At 33.3% G+C, this 11,990-nt stretch overlaps 1 non-coding gene across 1 annotated transcript; it reads right to left on the bottom strand.

Moving 5' to 3' along the window:
* Positions 1-910: 910 nt before the first annotated feature.
* LOC142521470 (small nucleolar RNA R71) lies at positions 911-1,016 on the bottom strand. Its single transcript, XR_012814203.1, has one exon. It is a non-coding gene; the product is annotated as a small nucleolar RNA R71 (small nucleolar RNA).
* Positions 1,017-11,990: the final 10,974 nt, after the last annotated feature.

Raw genomic sequence — 11,990 nt, 5'->3', positions numbered from 1 at the left:
ATATCTCATTATTTAATTATTGAATTTTATCTTTGAGTTTTATTTAATTTTAGTTGTTAAAAACAACCATTCAAATTTCGTTGCTAAAGATTTGATAACAGAAAATAATAAATGTAAAATACAGTCTCTAGTTGAACGATACTCGTATTCTCGTACATCATACTATTACTTGACATCGTGCACTTGCGATTAATTTTCGAGCATACAAAACCATATTTTTATTGAGGGTTCCACAGTGCAAGTTTAGCTCGATCAAGTTTTTGGCGCCGTTGCCAGGGACTACTAATTCACAATTTTATTTTTATTTAATTTCTTTAGCATGTTTTATTTTTCTTGAGCTAACACTCCATATTCTATTCCAAATATCTTTTCCAGTGCATGCCAAAGTCACTTGACGTGGAGCTTGAGCAGTTTGATCCTGAAATTGAAAGAACTTTCCGCAGATGAAGACAACAGCAGAGACTGAAGGAACTTATGGAAAGGCACGAGCACGAGCATGAGGAGGAAAACCATGAAGATAGACATGTTGAGATACCACGCCACATACCGATGCTAGAGTGAGCCCGGCCGTCTTTGGATGGTGCACGCCCCGGCATTGTGAGGCCTATTGTGCGGGCAAACCATTTCGAGATCAAGCCATCTATAATTCAGATGATTCAGAATATAATCCAGTTTGGAGGATCTGCAGTAGATGGCCCAAACACGCACATCACAGATTTTCTTGAAATTTGTGATACTTTTAAATTTAATGGAGTTTCTGATGATGCTGTTAAGTTGCACTTATTTTCTTTCTCCTTACATGACGAAGCTAAAGCATGGTTAAATTTTTTGCCTGTAGGTTCGATCACCACATGGGAAGACATGACGAAGGCATTTCTCATTAAATACTTTCCTCCATCTAAGACCATGAAGTTGCGGGCAGATATCACCACATTTGCTCAATTCGAGCAATAATCTTTATATGAGGCATGAGAGCGTTTAAAAGATCTATTACCAAGATGCCCTCATCACGAGCTGCCACTTGGGTTAGTCGTTCAAACTTTTTATTATGGCTTACTCAATCCTAATCGTACTATGATAGATTCTGCTGCTTGTGGGAACCTATTGAGAAAAACTGCTCATGAGGCGCACAAAAGAGAAAAACCAGCGCAGAAGAAGTGAGAGGAGGAGAAAGGAAGAGATGAGGAAAAGGACAGTCACGTAAAGGAAGGGAGAGAGCACAACAGAGAAGAAAAGGAGGGAAAAGAGAGAGAACGGAAGAAAAGAAGACGGAAGTGCAGACAGAAGGCTATAGTGAAGCAGCAACAGTGAGGAAGACTTCATCAGGGAGGAAAACAGAAGGCAAAAGCTGGAGGAATTCCACAATACACGCCACAAATAACTGAGAATTCCTTTCACTCATTCTTAATTTTGTTTTCTTCTATGAAATTAAATCTGAGTTTGCAATTTTGTTTTGAATTAATGGATTAATTTTATTTAAGCTAAGACCACGATAGAGCCAAAAAATACTTTGTTTGATATTTGGTTTATTTTCAATATATTATTTTTCTTGATTTTAATTATTGATTGACGTTGGTTTTATATTTCTTGTTAATAGCCTAATCAGCTATTTACATGTTTGTTGATTAATCACGAATCGGAAGATGATTGGTTAAATATAGCAACAAAGACGTTATCTACACATGGTTAGATTGACTAGAAATAGTATTCGGTTTCAGTGTACGGTTTTAGGTGAAAACTAAAATTTCACGAAGATTTAATGCATTTATATACAATTAAATTCAATTAGAAATAATTGAACTGTTAGATTTAAATAGATTTATTAACTCGAGGAATCGTTTAATAAATAAATTTGGGGATTTTACCGTGATTGTCAAGAATTAAATAATTAATTGAATTTTAACACGTGTGAACATAGTAGAGTTTGGTACCGTTATGTGTCTTAGTTATTCATTTGAATTTGAATCCCTTCTTGATATTTGAATCCCTCGTTTTTAGTTGAAATTATTTTATTTAATAGTTTAGATTAATAATTCACATATCATATTTTTATTTATTTTGTCTAGCTTAAGTTAAGTGATAAAAATTCTAGTAATTAAATATTAGTCTCTGTGGGATCGATACTTGGACTTATCATCTATTTACTATAACTTGACCTAGACCGCTTGCTAGATTTATTCCCAACCTAAATCATCGGTCAAGTTTCTATTACCGAATATTCGGACAAAATCTTCAATTCTCATGAAATCATGCAATTAGACCTTTAATCATATAATATGCATCATGCAAGCATTTAAAATCAATTAGGTAAAACAAGTATGCAATTTAATTCATTTTCATGTATGTGGTTTACGTAAGTTGGATTTTTGAACGTTACAATTCCCTAGGTATCAATGATAGTGCCTGCAAGAACCAATCAATTATGATTAGTGTATTGTACGGTCCCTTCATTTCATATATCCCCATCGAATCTGCAACCATTGGTTAATCAAGAGTTGCATATTTGATTCGATAGCTATGTGATACATTTACGAAATATTCATAGTGTCATGGCATGCACAACTAGAGAACTCTTATCCTTGATGTACATCTTACACTCTCGTCAGAGATTTCATGCACTACTATTTCGTTAGATCACATAGGATATCTACACCCGTAAGTGAGCAGTGAATTCCCAAATACAATGCACTAGCTCCTACACATGTCGTAATTGCATCCAACCTCGCCACCTTGTGACCCTAGCGGAGTCGGTAAACGAGTCAAATCACAATCCTAGTATGTAAAGCCTCAGTGTTGTCCCGGGTGGTAAGGACTAAGAATGTACAATCATAACTATGAAATTTTGTCTCGATGAATGATAACCACTTGAAATGTCCGAGGGATAGTTGTTTGGTGCAATCATCATATGATTACTCATCTGAATGATTGGACATCTCTATGCCCTTACCATGAAACACGGTACACAACATCACAGATGCTAATCTCAAGCTCGAGCTGCATTTATCATTGTTTTTAGACGGCTGAATCAACTAGGAACAAATTTAGAATAAACAGTGTTTACAAATGAGTTTCAAAATCAAATTACGATTCATTTGTATGAAAGTATAATTATCCATATTGATTGCATGAGTATACAAATAAAGTAAAAAAAAACCATAAAATGTATATTATATTAAAATAAATACTATTTATTACAACATAGTCAATAAATTTCTTAGCCAACTGTTGGCTTACAGAGCATCTACTCTAACAATCTCCCACTTGCCCTATAGCCAAGTACCCATAAACTTTAATCCCATTGTTTCGCGACGGTTCTCAAACAATTGTCCTGACAAGAGTTTTGTAAGTGGATCAGCAACGTTATCTGCAGAGGCGACTCTCTCGATTGAAATATCCCCTCTTCCCACAATCTATCGGATGATGTGGAATTTCCTCAATATATATTTCGATCGCTGATGAGACATTGGTTTCTTTGCTTGTGCAATGACACTAGTGTTGTTGCAGTACACCGGGACTATATCTACTCCATTAGGAATAACGTCCAACACTTGGACGAAATTCCCCATCCAAAATGCCTCTTTGGCAGCAGTAGATGCAGCAATATATTCAACTTCAGTAAAAGTAACGAAGTAGGATTGCTCATATTTTGTGCTAACACTAGCGGGCCACAAACGTTTGTGTGGATTAAATCCAGTAGACCATGTGCATGTTCACATTTCCATTAAAGGGAGTCTTGGTCATTTTTCCTTTTAGACATGATTCACCAGTAGGTTGAGAATTTAGGTATGATAAGTCAAACAAGTCTTTTCCTACTAGTTTTGCATATTTATTTGGGAAATATGACCTAGTCTAGCGTGCAATATTTGTGCGAGAATCGGATCATCTAATTTTCTTTCGTTTGTTGTTGTTTTCATATGTGCTTGGATATTGTTCAACGGGATATCTTTTAATTTTAAGTTACAGAGATCGTTCATTATTTCTCCTGTTTCTATCAAACATCTATTCTTGTAAATATTGCAAACACTTTTAGCTAAAACACAAGCATAATCATCTCTATCAAGCATAGAAATAGAAATAATATTTTTAATTAACTCAATAACATATAGAGCATGTCTCAAAATGAAAATGAAAATATTGATAATGGTTACTGATTATTTTAAAATAATTTTAAGATATAAAATATGGATTTTATTTTCTAAATTTTTCTCCCACTATTTTGACATTTCTACCACCTTATGATGAAAAAGAGAAATCATATTTTCTTATTGGGCATAAAGAGCCTAATTAGACAATTATGATCCCCAATAATATCAGCAAATTATAATTTCTAAAAAGTAGAGTCCAATTGCATCCCTCTTCAACCTCTTCGTGTTTAGCCTCACGTTTAATAAGGACCCACTAACATGATGCCGTTTATTTCCATGTGTCAAACCAACCCATAAATATTGAATTTTAGTGGACGGTCGCCATGAGTTCTCTCAATAATATGAGCCGAAGTCATGGGAGTTCCACTCATTTCACATCATATGTCTGGTGAACATCACAGCTTTTGGGCATCCAGGCCTCCCTAATAATATGAGTTAGACAATGACCACTACGTGATATAAATTTTGAATTTTATTCAAAATGGGGAATTTTAATTTTTAAAATTGTCTCATCAATTTAATTTAAAATTGTGTTCTACGAGTTTGTATATTTGTTGGATTCATGCAACTATATTATTTAATAATATACATACATGCATACTACTATATATCGCATGTATATCATAATATGGCATTTAATAATAAAATAAATAAAGATGATAGGTCACCAACACTATTAGATCCATATAAGCCAGACATGGATCCATACCCATAACCTAGTTGAATGCAGGGATGCAAATGCAATTTATTACAAAAGCTTCCAATATTTTACATGTCTTCATCTTGTGCAAGAGCCTACCATCTTCCAGTCTTGATCTCTCACTATTTTTAATAATTACATTTGAATAGCTATGACACATAAGGATACATCTCATGGGGTAGGAACGAGCCATAAACTAGACCACTTTAATAATACTGAATATTAACAAAATGAATTAAACAATAAAATATCTTAACATACACCTATTGCATTGATCAAGCCTCTCGATCATCCTTCATGCATTTAACATCACATAAAAACATCAATTAATTAAATAAATTTGATTAATTGATTAAATCACACATCTAGTAATTTTATTATTAGACACCACAATTATTACAGAAGTTAATAAATTAAATAAACACCTTTTATTTAATTTCTAATTTATTCAATAATAATTGATTTCTTATAAAACTTGTTTTTACCATAAATAACTAAAAAATCATTTTCTAATTATTTATTTTACAAGAAAATTATTAATTTACCAAAATTTGATTTTTAAAGAAAAATTGAACAAATTTTCATAAAATTTCAATTTTATCCAAAATTTTGTAAAATCAGAAAATCACACTCTAGACCCAAAAATTCAAGCCTATGACACACCACGATGCCCTAGACGTTCTCTGGCACCCGCCTGAGCTGCCCGCCCGCTTCCTGATCAGTTCGCAGAACTAATGTAATGAATTAAAGTATTTTAGTGACAACCTATCCTTGAGATAGAAGGGGTGACGTAGGAGAATTTTAAATCTCCGAACATCCATAAAAAAACATGTATTCATTTTTCCATACCTTTAGTTTTTACAATACCCTACCCAAAATATTCAAATCTATCTCTCAGTTTATTTTCGCACTATTTTAGTAAACTGATTGATATTGACATACAAGATTTCGAGATCATTTCCTCAAATAACTGACTCACATTTGAAAAAAAACTCAAAAAGCCTAGTGTTTATTCAACCCCCCTTTTGAACACTTTATCCGAGTTAACAAATCCTAATAAGTGGTATCAAAGCGACTAAATCTTGTTCTTGAATACTTCCAAATACATATATACGATAACCATGACTTCCTTCAATAAAATTCCTATGTTTTCCAGAGAAGAATTTGATGACTGGAAGATTAGAATGCAAGATCACTAAGCTGCACAAGATGATGATATGTGGTACGTCATGACTAATAAACCAATGAAGATCATGAAAGCAAATATTGTTGTTGCTCAAACTGATAGAACACCTCATCGTATTGAGAAACCACGCGAAGAGTTGACAAGTGAAGACAAAAGAAAAGCTAATTTGGATAATGTTATCAAGGATATACTATACAAGACGTTGGACAAGAACACTTTTAGCAAGATAAAGATATGCAAATCTGCCAAAGAAATTTGGGAGAAACTAATTCAATTATGTGAAGGCAATGAGCAGACCAAGGAAAAGAAACTTTCAGTTTCTGTACAGAAATTTGACAACATCAGAATGAAATCTTGTGAATAAATGAATGAATTCGATTGAATGAGTCAGAAGCATTGTCAACGAACTGAATGTACAAGGAAAAATGTATTCAAATAAAGAAGTTGAACTGAAAGTGACGCGTGGTATTCCCAAAGAGTGGGATGTCAAGAAAATGACCATGATAGAATCGAAAGATCTAAATAAAGTGGAAATTCATGACTTCTTTGCTTATCTAAAAGCATATGAATTCGAGATGCAGACAAAAGAGGGAGAACCGCTCTAAGTGCTCTGAAACTGGAACCAACCATTTGAGTTGAGAAGAATGTTGAACAACTAAACAATGACGCGATGTCATTGTCTGTCAGAAAAATCTGGAGGTTCATGAGAAGCAACCAAGGATCGGTCAAGAGGCATTATCACAAGAATGAGTCCAAGGATGAGCCAAATGCTTGCTACACTGTGGCAAAACTGGTCACTTCATAGATTACTATCCCAAGACGAAGAAGGAAAGCAGGAGATCAGTTGAAAAGGGAAAGAATCCCTTTGAGCACAAAAAGAGATCTAAGGATGACAAAACTTCATCTAGAAAGAAGCATGAAGCCTTAGCGGCTGAAGAAAAAAAAGTCTAAATAGGTAGAAATTCACTTTTGACAAATCAGAATCTGAGAGCTCGAGCAGCTCCAGTGATGAAGAAGAGGTGAAATGCCTCATGGCTAATAATGGTGAGCTGGAATCCAACAGTGAACATATATTTGATTTCAGTTCAACTGATTTTACATGAGAAGAACTTATTTTAACTTTGCATGACATGGTAAACAAATAGCGAAAGCTTGCTCTCTCCTTTGAGAAAGTTAAAGCAAAGCAAATTTATCCTAAAGACGCAAAACTGAAACCGATTGTTAACAATCAGTTGATCTGTCGAATATGAAAAAAAGAAATTGCTGAGCTGACAGCAGAAAATGATGAGAACCAGTTTGTGATTCAGCAGTTAAATTCTAAAAATTCGAGACTAACTAATCTGGTCCAGCTCTTGACCAAGTCATCAATTACATTGACTGAGATGCAAGGACTGTAGATGAAACGTCAACTACTCGTTTTTCTTTAAAATATACTAGAAATTTTTTTCTTTCTAATTCATTCGGCCGAAACACTAAGCATTTAAAATATGAATATTTTGCACCATTTAAAAAATAAACCAACCAACTATTATTTGAAAATCCAAAAGAACACATTTAAAACGCAAAATCGTAAACGTAAACCAACCCTAAGCTAACATTATTTCATAAATAAACTTAACTCTAACATTATAAAAAAAACCTCTCAAAAGCATCATAAGTCATAAAAGTTTTAAAGTAGTCATAAATCATAAACTTATTTTATTTGCGGAAAACTAGTAACGGTCCTCATGTTGTATGCACCTTCAGTCCAGCTATCAAGACCTCCATTAATATCAAACTCACCTGCATCGATTACACCTAGAGAGTCTATTGACTCAACCAACCTTAATCATGATAGTAAGTAATACATATATAGTCAAAAGCAATAGTGAAAATACTTTTAACAAAATAACTTTTAATGAACATAAACTTTAAAGATTTTTCTTTCATCCTGTACTTTTTCCTTTTCTCATATACGTATACATTTTCCTTTTTATTGAAGTCAGATCCTCAATTGTGACTTTCGTATTAGCTGAAAGTCGATAGATCCATCTACGTATTACCACGTTACCAGGCGGCGGGGACATCAGCGACACTGTCATCTGTCAATTGAGTCTTGGCCTTTCATATCATCGTATCGTAGTATTAGTCACAATCAATTCACCTCCATCAACGTTCATATTTCCATCACTTATAAAAATTCATGCGCATAATAATCATTTTTCTTTTAAACCAAGCATGCAACGTGTCTTTTAGCATTAACGTTTCTTCATAAAATTTCAAAAACATTTAAAATAAACATTTTAACATTTATTATAGCATTCAGGGCACTGCCAGGACCTCTAAAATTTTTCATGTATAAAATGACTATTTTGCCCCTGAAACCCTAACTTTCCCAATTTAACTTTAGACCATAAAACGACGATCCAAATCCATCCAAACTTAACATATGACCATAAATACACCCACAAATATTCTTAGACGTAAACTTAAACTTCTCGAATAATTTCCCAGTTCGTTTTTAAACTTAGACATACATGCCGGTTTTGACTCGTATGGACTCGAAACTTAACCAAACTTTACCAAACTTGAACCAAAGCTTATTAACACCTAAACATACAACCCAAATCAAGCCCATTAAACCCTTGGACCAGCCTAGGACACCAACTTAATTTTTGTCCCTACCTTTTCGAAAACCCCAGTTTACATACCATGAGTTTCTGCAAGCCTAAGCCCTAACCATCCTGTCCAGCCGCTAACCATCGACCCTAGGACACTACTAAAGCCCTTGAAAACCTACTGGACCAGGCCTAGCACCCCAACCGTGCCCAACCCTTCAAGCAGTGCCTTAGGGAGCCATGCTCGACGCCAAGCTTGCGTACCGGCCCCTAGCCTTCGCACCAGCCATCGTGCAGCCACCCTAGGACCCTACTAGACCCCTATGGATTTTTCTTGAGAAGCCTAAAGCCCACAACCCATCAAACGCATCCCAAACGTGCGCGGCTCCCCCTTGCTTCACACGAACATCGTAGACCTTCGAACCAACTCTTGTGCCGCCATTCTATCACCATCTTGCAGCCCTCTTAGGTCTCCTAAGCATGCCCTCATAGCAGCTACAGCTGTGGCTCTCAAGGGTGCCCTATCCAAAACCCTAGTACTAAAAAAACATGCAATTTTCGTTCAACCTAGTTACCCTCCATGTCCAGCCCTTGTGCAACCTTTTCTAGGCCATTAAACCCTCTAAACTTTATCCTTTTGGTGTCTCTACCAAGGAAGCCCCTTCATGCATCAATAGAAAGAGTTTTAAATCCTAAAAACTTGAGTTCTTGGCATAACATGACATAAAAACGAAAATAATTATAAGGCAACATATTTTTCATGCAACTATACATCAAACACATAATATGATGTTGTTAGAAACTTAATTTCGGAAGTTTGACAAATAGAGCGATTAAAGATTGAACTAACTGATCCAGAATACTGAATATAACTGATAAAAAATATACGCAAAATATAGTGGTTGCCTAAATGATGATTAGTGCGCAGACAAGGAAACTGAACTAAGCTAACTGAAATGTGTAGTCGACTGGATGATCAGTTGGAAATGATCAGTCTTACTGCAATAAGTTGTGAGATATGAGCTAGTTCCATCGGCTGTGTCAAACCACATAATCAGTTAAGGAATATAACTATCAACCGAAAACTGTACAAAAGCAGAATGTAACATGTAGTGGGAACTGATGAAACTTAAAATTAATAATTTATTATATGTTAAAACCTGTATTTTAAAATTTAAGTTTCATTAAAATTATAAAATTATGTTATTTTAGTATTGTTTGTTTATATTTAATTGTCTTGCTAAATATGTTTTATTTTCAGGTTTTCTACGTGTTGGTAAAATAATGATAACTCAAGCTAGAAAATTCAAATGGAGGTGACTCAAACATGTTTGGAATCATTGAGAAATTATCTACAACTTTGCAGAAGACATGATTGCCTAAAAAGTTCATTAAGATGATCAAATTGTGCAAATATCAAAAGGAGGACAAATTTACTTTTACTATGACCAGCATATAGTAAAAAAATCATAACTATTTCAATATTTAACCAAATGAGGTGAACCAAGTGGCCAAATTCATCTACAGACAATTCCCCACATGTTTGCCGTTTTGAGCAGAGTCAAATTCGTTGATTAAAGTTGTGGAACAAAGCATTGAAAGAAGGGACATTGAATTGAACTTGGAGGACACAAAGAATACTATTGCAACTACATGGCATTAATAAAAATTTTGACCCTTTCTCTCATTTGGCTTATAAATAGAGGCCTTGTGCTAGCTTGAGAATCATTCTATCTCATAGTAAAATATAGTGTGAGTGTGTATCAAAGTTCTAAGTTCCAATATATTTTCTTTCATGTACTCAACTATGAGTGATATTTTATTGTTGATCAAAAGTAAGCTTATGGCAAGCTAAATCTACTATGTCAAGGTGAAGAGGATGCATTTTTGGTGAAGTAAGATTGTTTATATTTTGTATATTCTTTCTTTATTTCTTTTCATTTAGCTAACTTATTTTTATTGTAGGTATAAAAATGAATTATTTGTTGTTATCAATTTACATCAAATGCTTGATACCATTAAATTGGTTATCTTGATTTGTTGTTTAATTTTGATACAATAAATATTTCATCACTTATTATTATATATATATATAGATATATATATTTATATAATAATATCATAATATTTCATTTAGACGATAGCGTGGCTCTGCCGGTTGTTCTAAATGAAATATTATGATTTAATACTAACATCTAACAATCTAACATTTATTTTATTGCAACTAACTTTTATTTTTCGCATCTAACTTTTACTTTCTCGCAACTAACTTTTACTTTTTCGCAACTAACATTTACTTTATCGCAACTAACTTTTACTTTACCGCAACTAACTTATTAAATCAATATATTTCATTTAGGCAATAGTGTGGCTCTGCCGGTTGTTCTAAATGAAATATAATGATTTAATTTAACATTTACTTTATGCAATTACTTATTTATATAGTTATAATTATAATCATAGGTACGATATATAAAATATCGGTTAATTCAGTATTTTTTATAGTGGGAACTATATTATATTATGTGTGTGTTTAATTTTCTTGGAACCATTATTTATGGTGGTTTCTTTTGTTTTACTTTTAGTTAAACAATATTACATAAACCAAGAATAAATTCTCAAGCCTTGACAAAATTTATAATTTGTAAACTTCATTCTTGCATTTGGTAATCTATAAATTAATAAATTTAAACTCAAAATAACCTCTCTGAGGATCGATCTCGTACTTACGAAATATATTACTTGCAGACAACCTACACTTGGGTGAATTATTATTTAAGTAGTAGCAAGTTTTTGGCGCCGTTTCCGGGGAGGTATAAATTAAGTTTATATTTGTTAATTATGTTTTATTTATAAGTATTGTGTTGTTTTTTTTGTATGAGTATTTGGAGTCGAAAAAAAAGTGGTAGACTTATTCGAGTATCTGAAAATAATTTAAACATGGATGATAATTCAAATAATCAAGATAATGATAATAATAATAATAATAATAATCAAGAACATGATCAATTAAGAACACTTAGGCACCATATGAACCCTATTAGAACTAATGCCCCATCTTGTTTAGTTTTTCCTCCTGATGCATCTAATTTCAACTTCAAACCTCAAATTATTCAACTTTTACCAAATTTTCATGGCTTAGATTCTGAAAATCCATATTTGCATCTAAGAGAATTTGAGGAAGTTTGTAACACTTATAATGATCAAAATTGTAGCATGGATATAGTTCGATTAAAGCTTTTCCCTTTTTCTTTAAAAGATAAAGCTAAAACATGGCTACAAAATTTAAGATCAAGTTCAATAAGATCATGTGAAGAAATGCAACAACAATTTCTCAAAAAGTTTTTCCCTTCCCATAGAAC

The sequence above is a fragment of the Primulina tabacum genome, chromosome 1, assembly GCF_025594145.1.
Source record: "Primulina tabacum isolate GXHZ01 chromosome 1, ASM2559414v2, whole genome shotgun sequence".
NCBI classification, from domain to species: Eukaryota; Viridiplantae; Streptophyta; class Magnoliopsida; order Lamiales; family Gesneriaceae; genus Primulina; species Primulina tabacum.
This window is presented reverse-complemented; position numbering and strand designations above follow the sequence as displayed.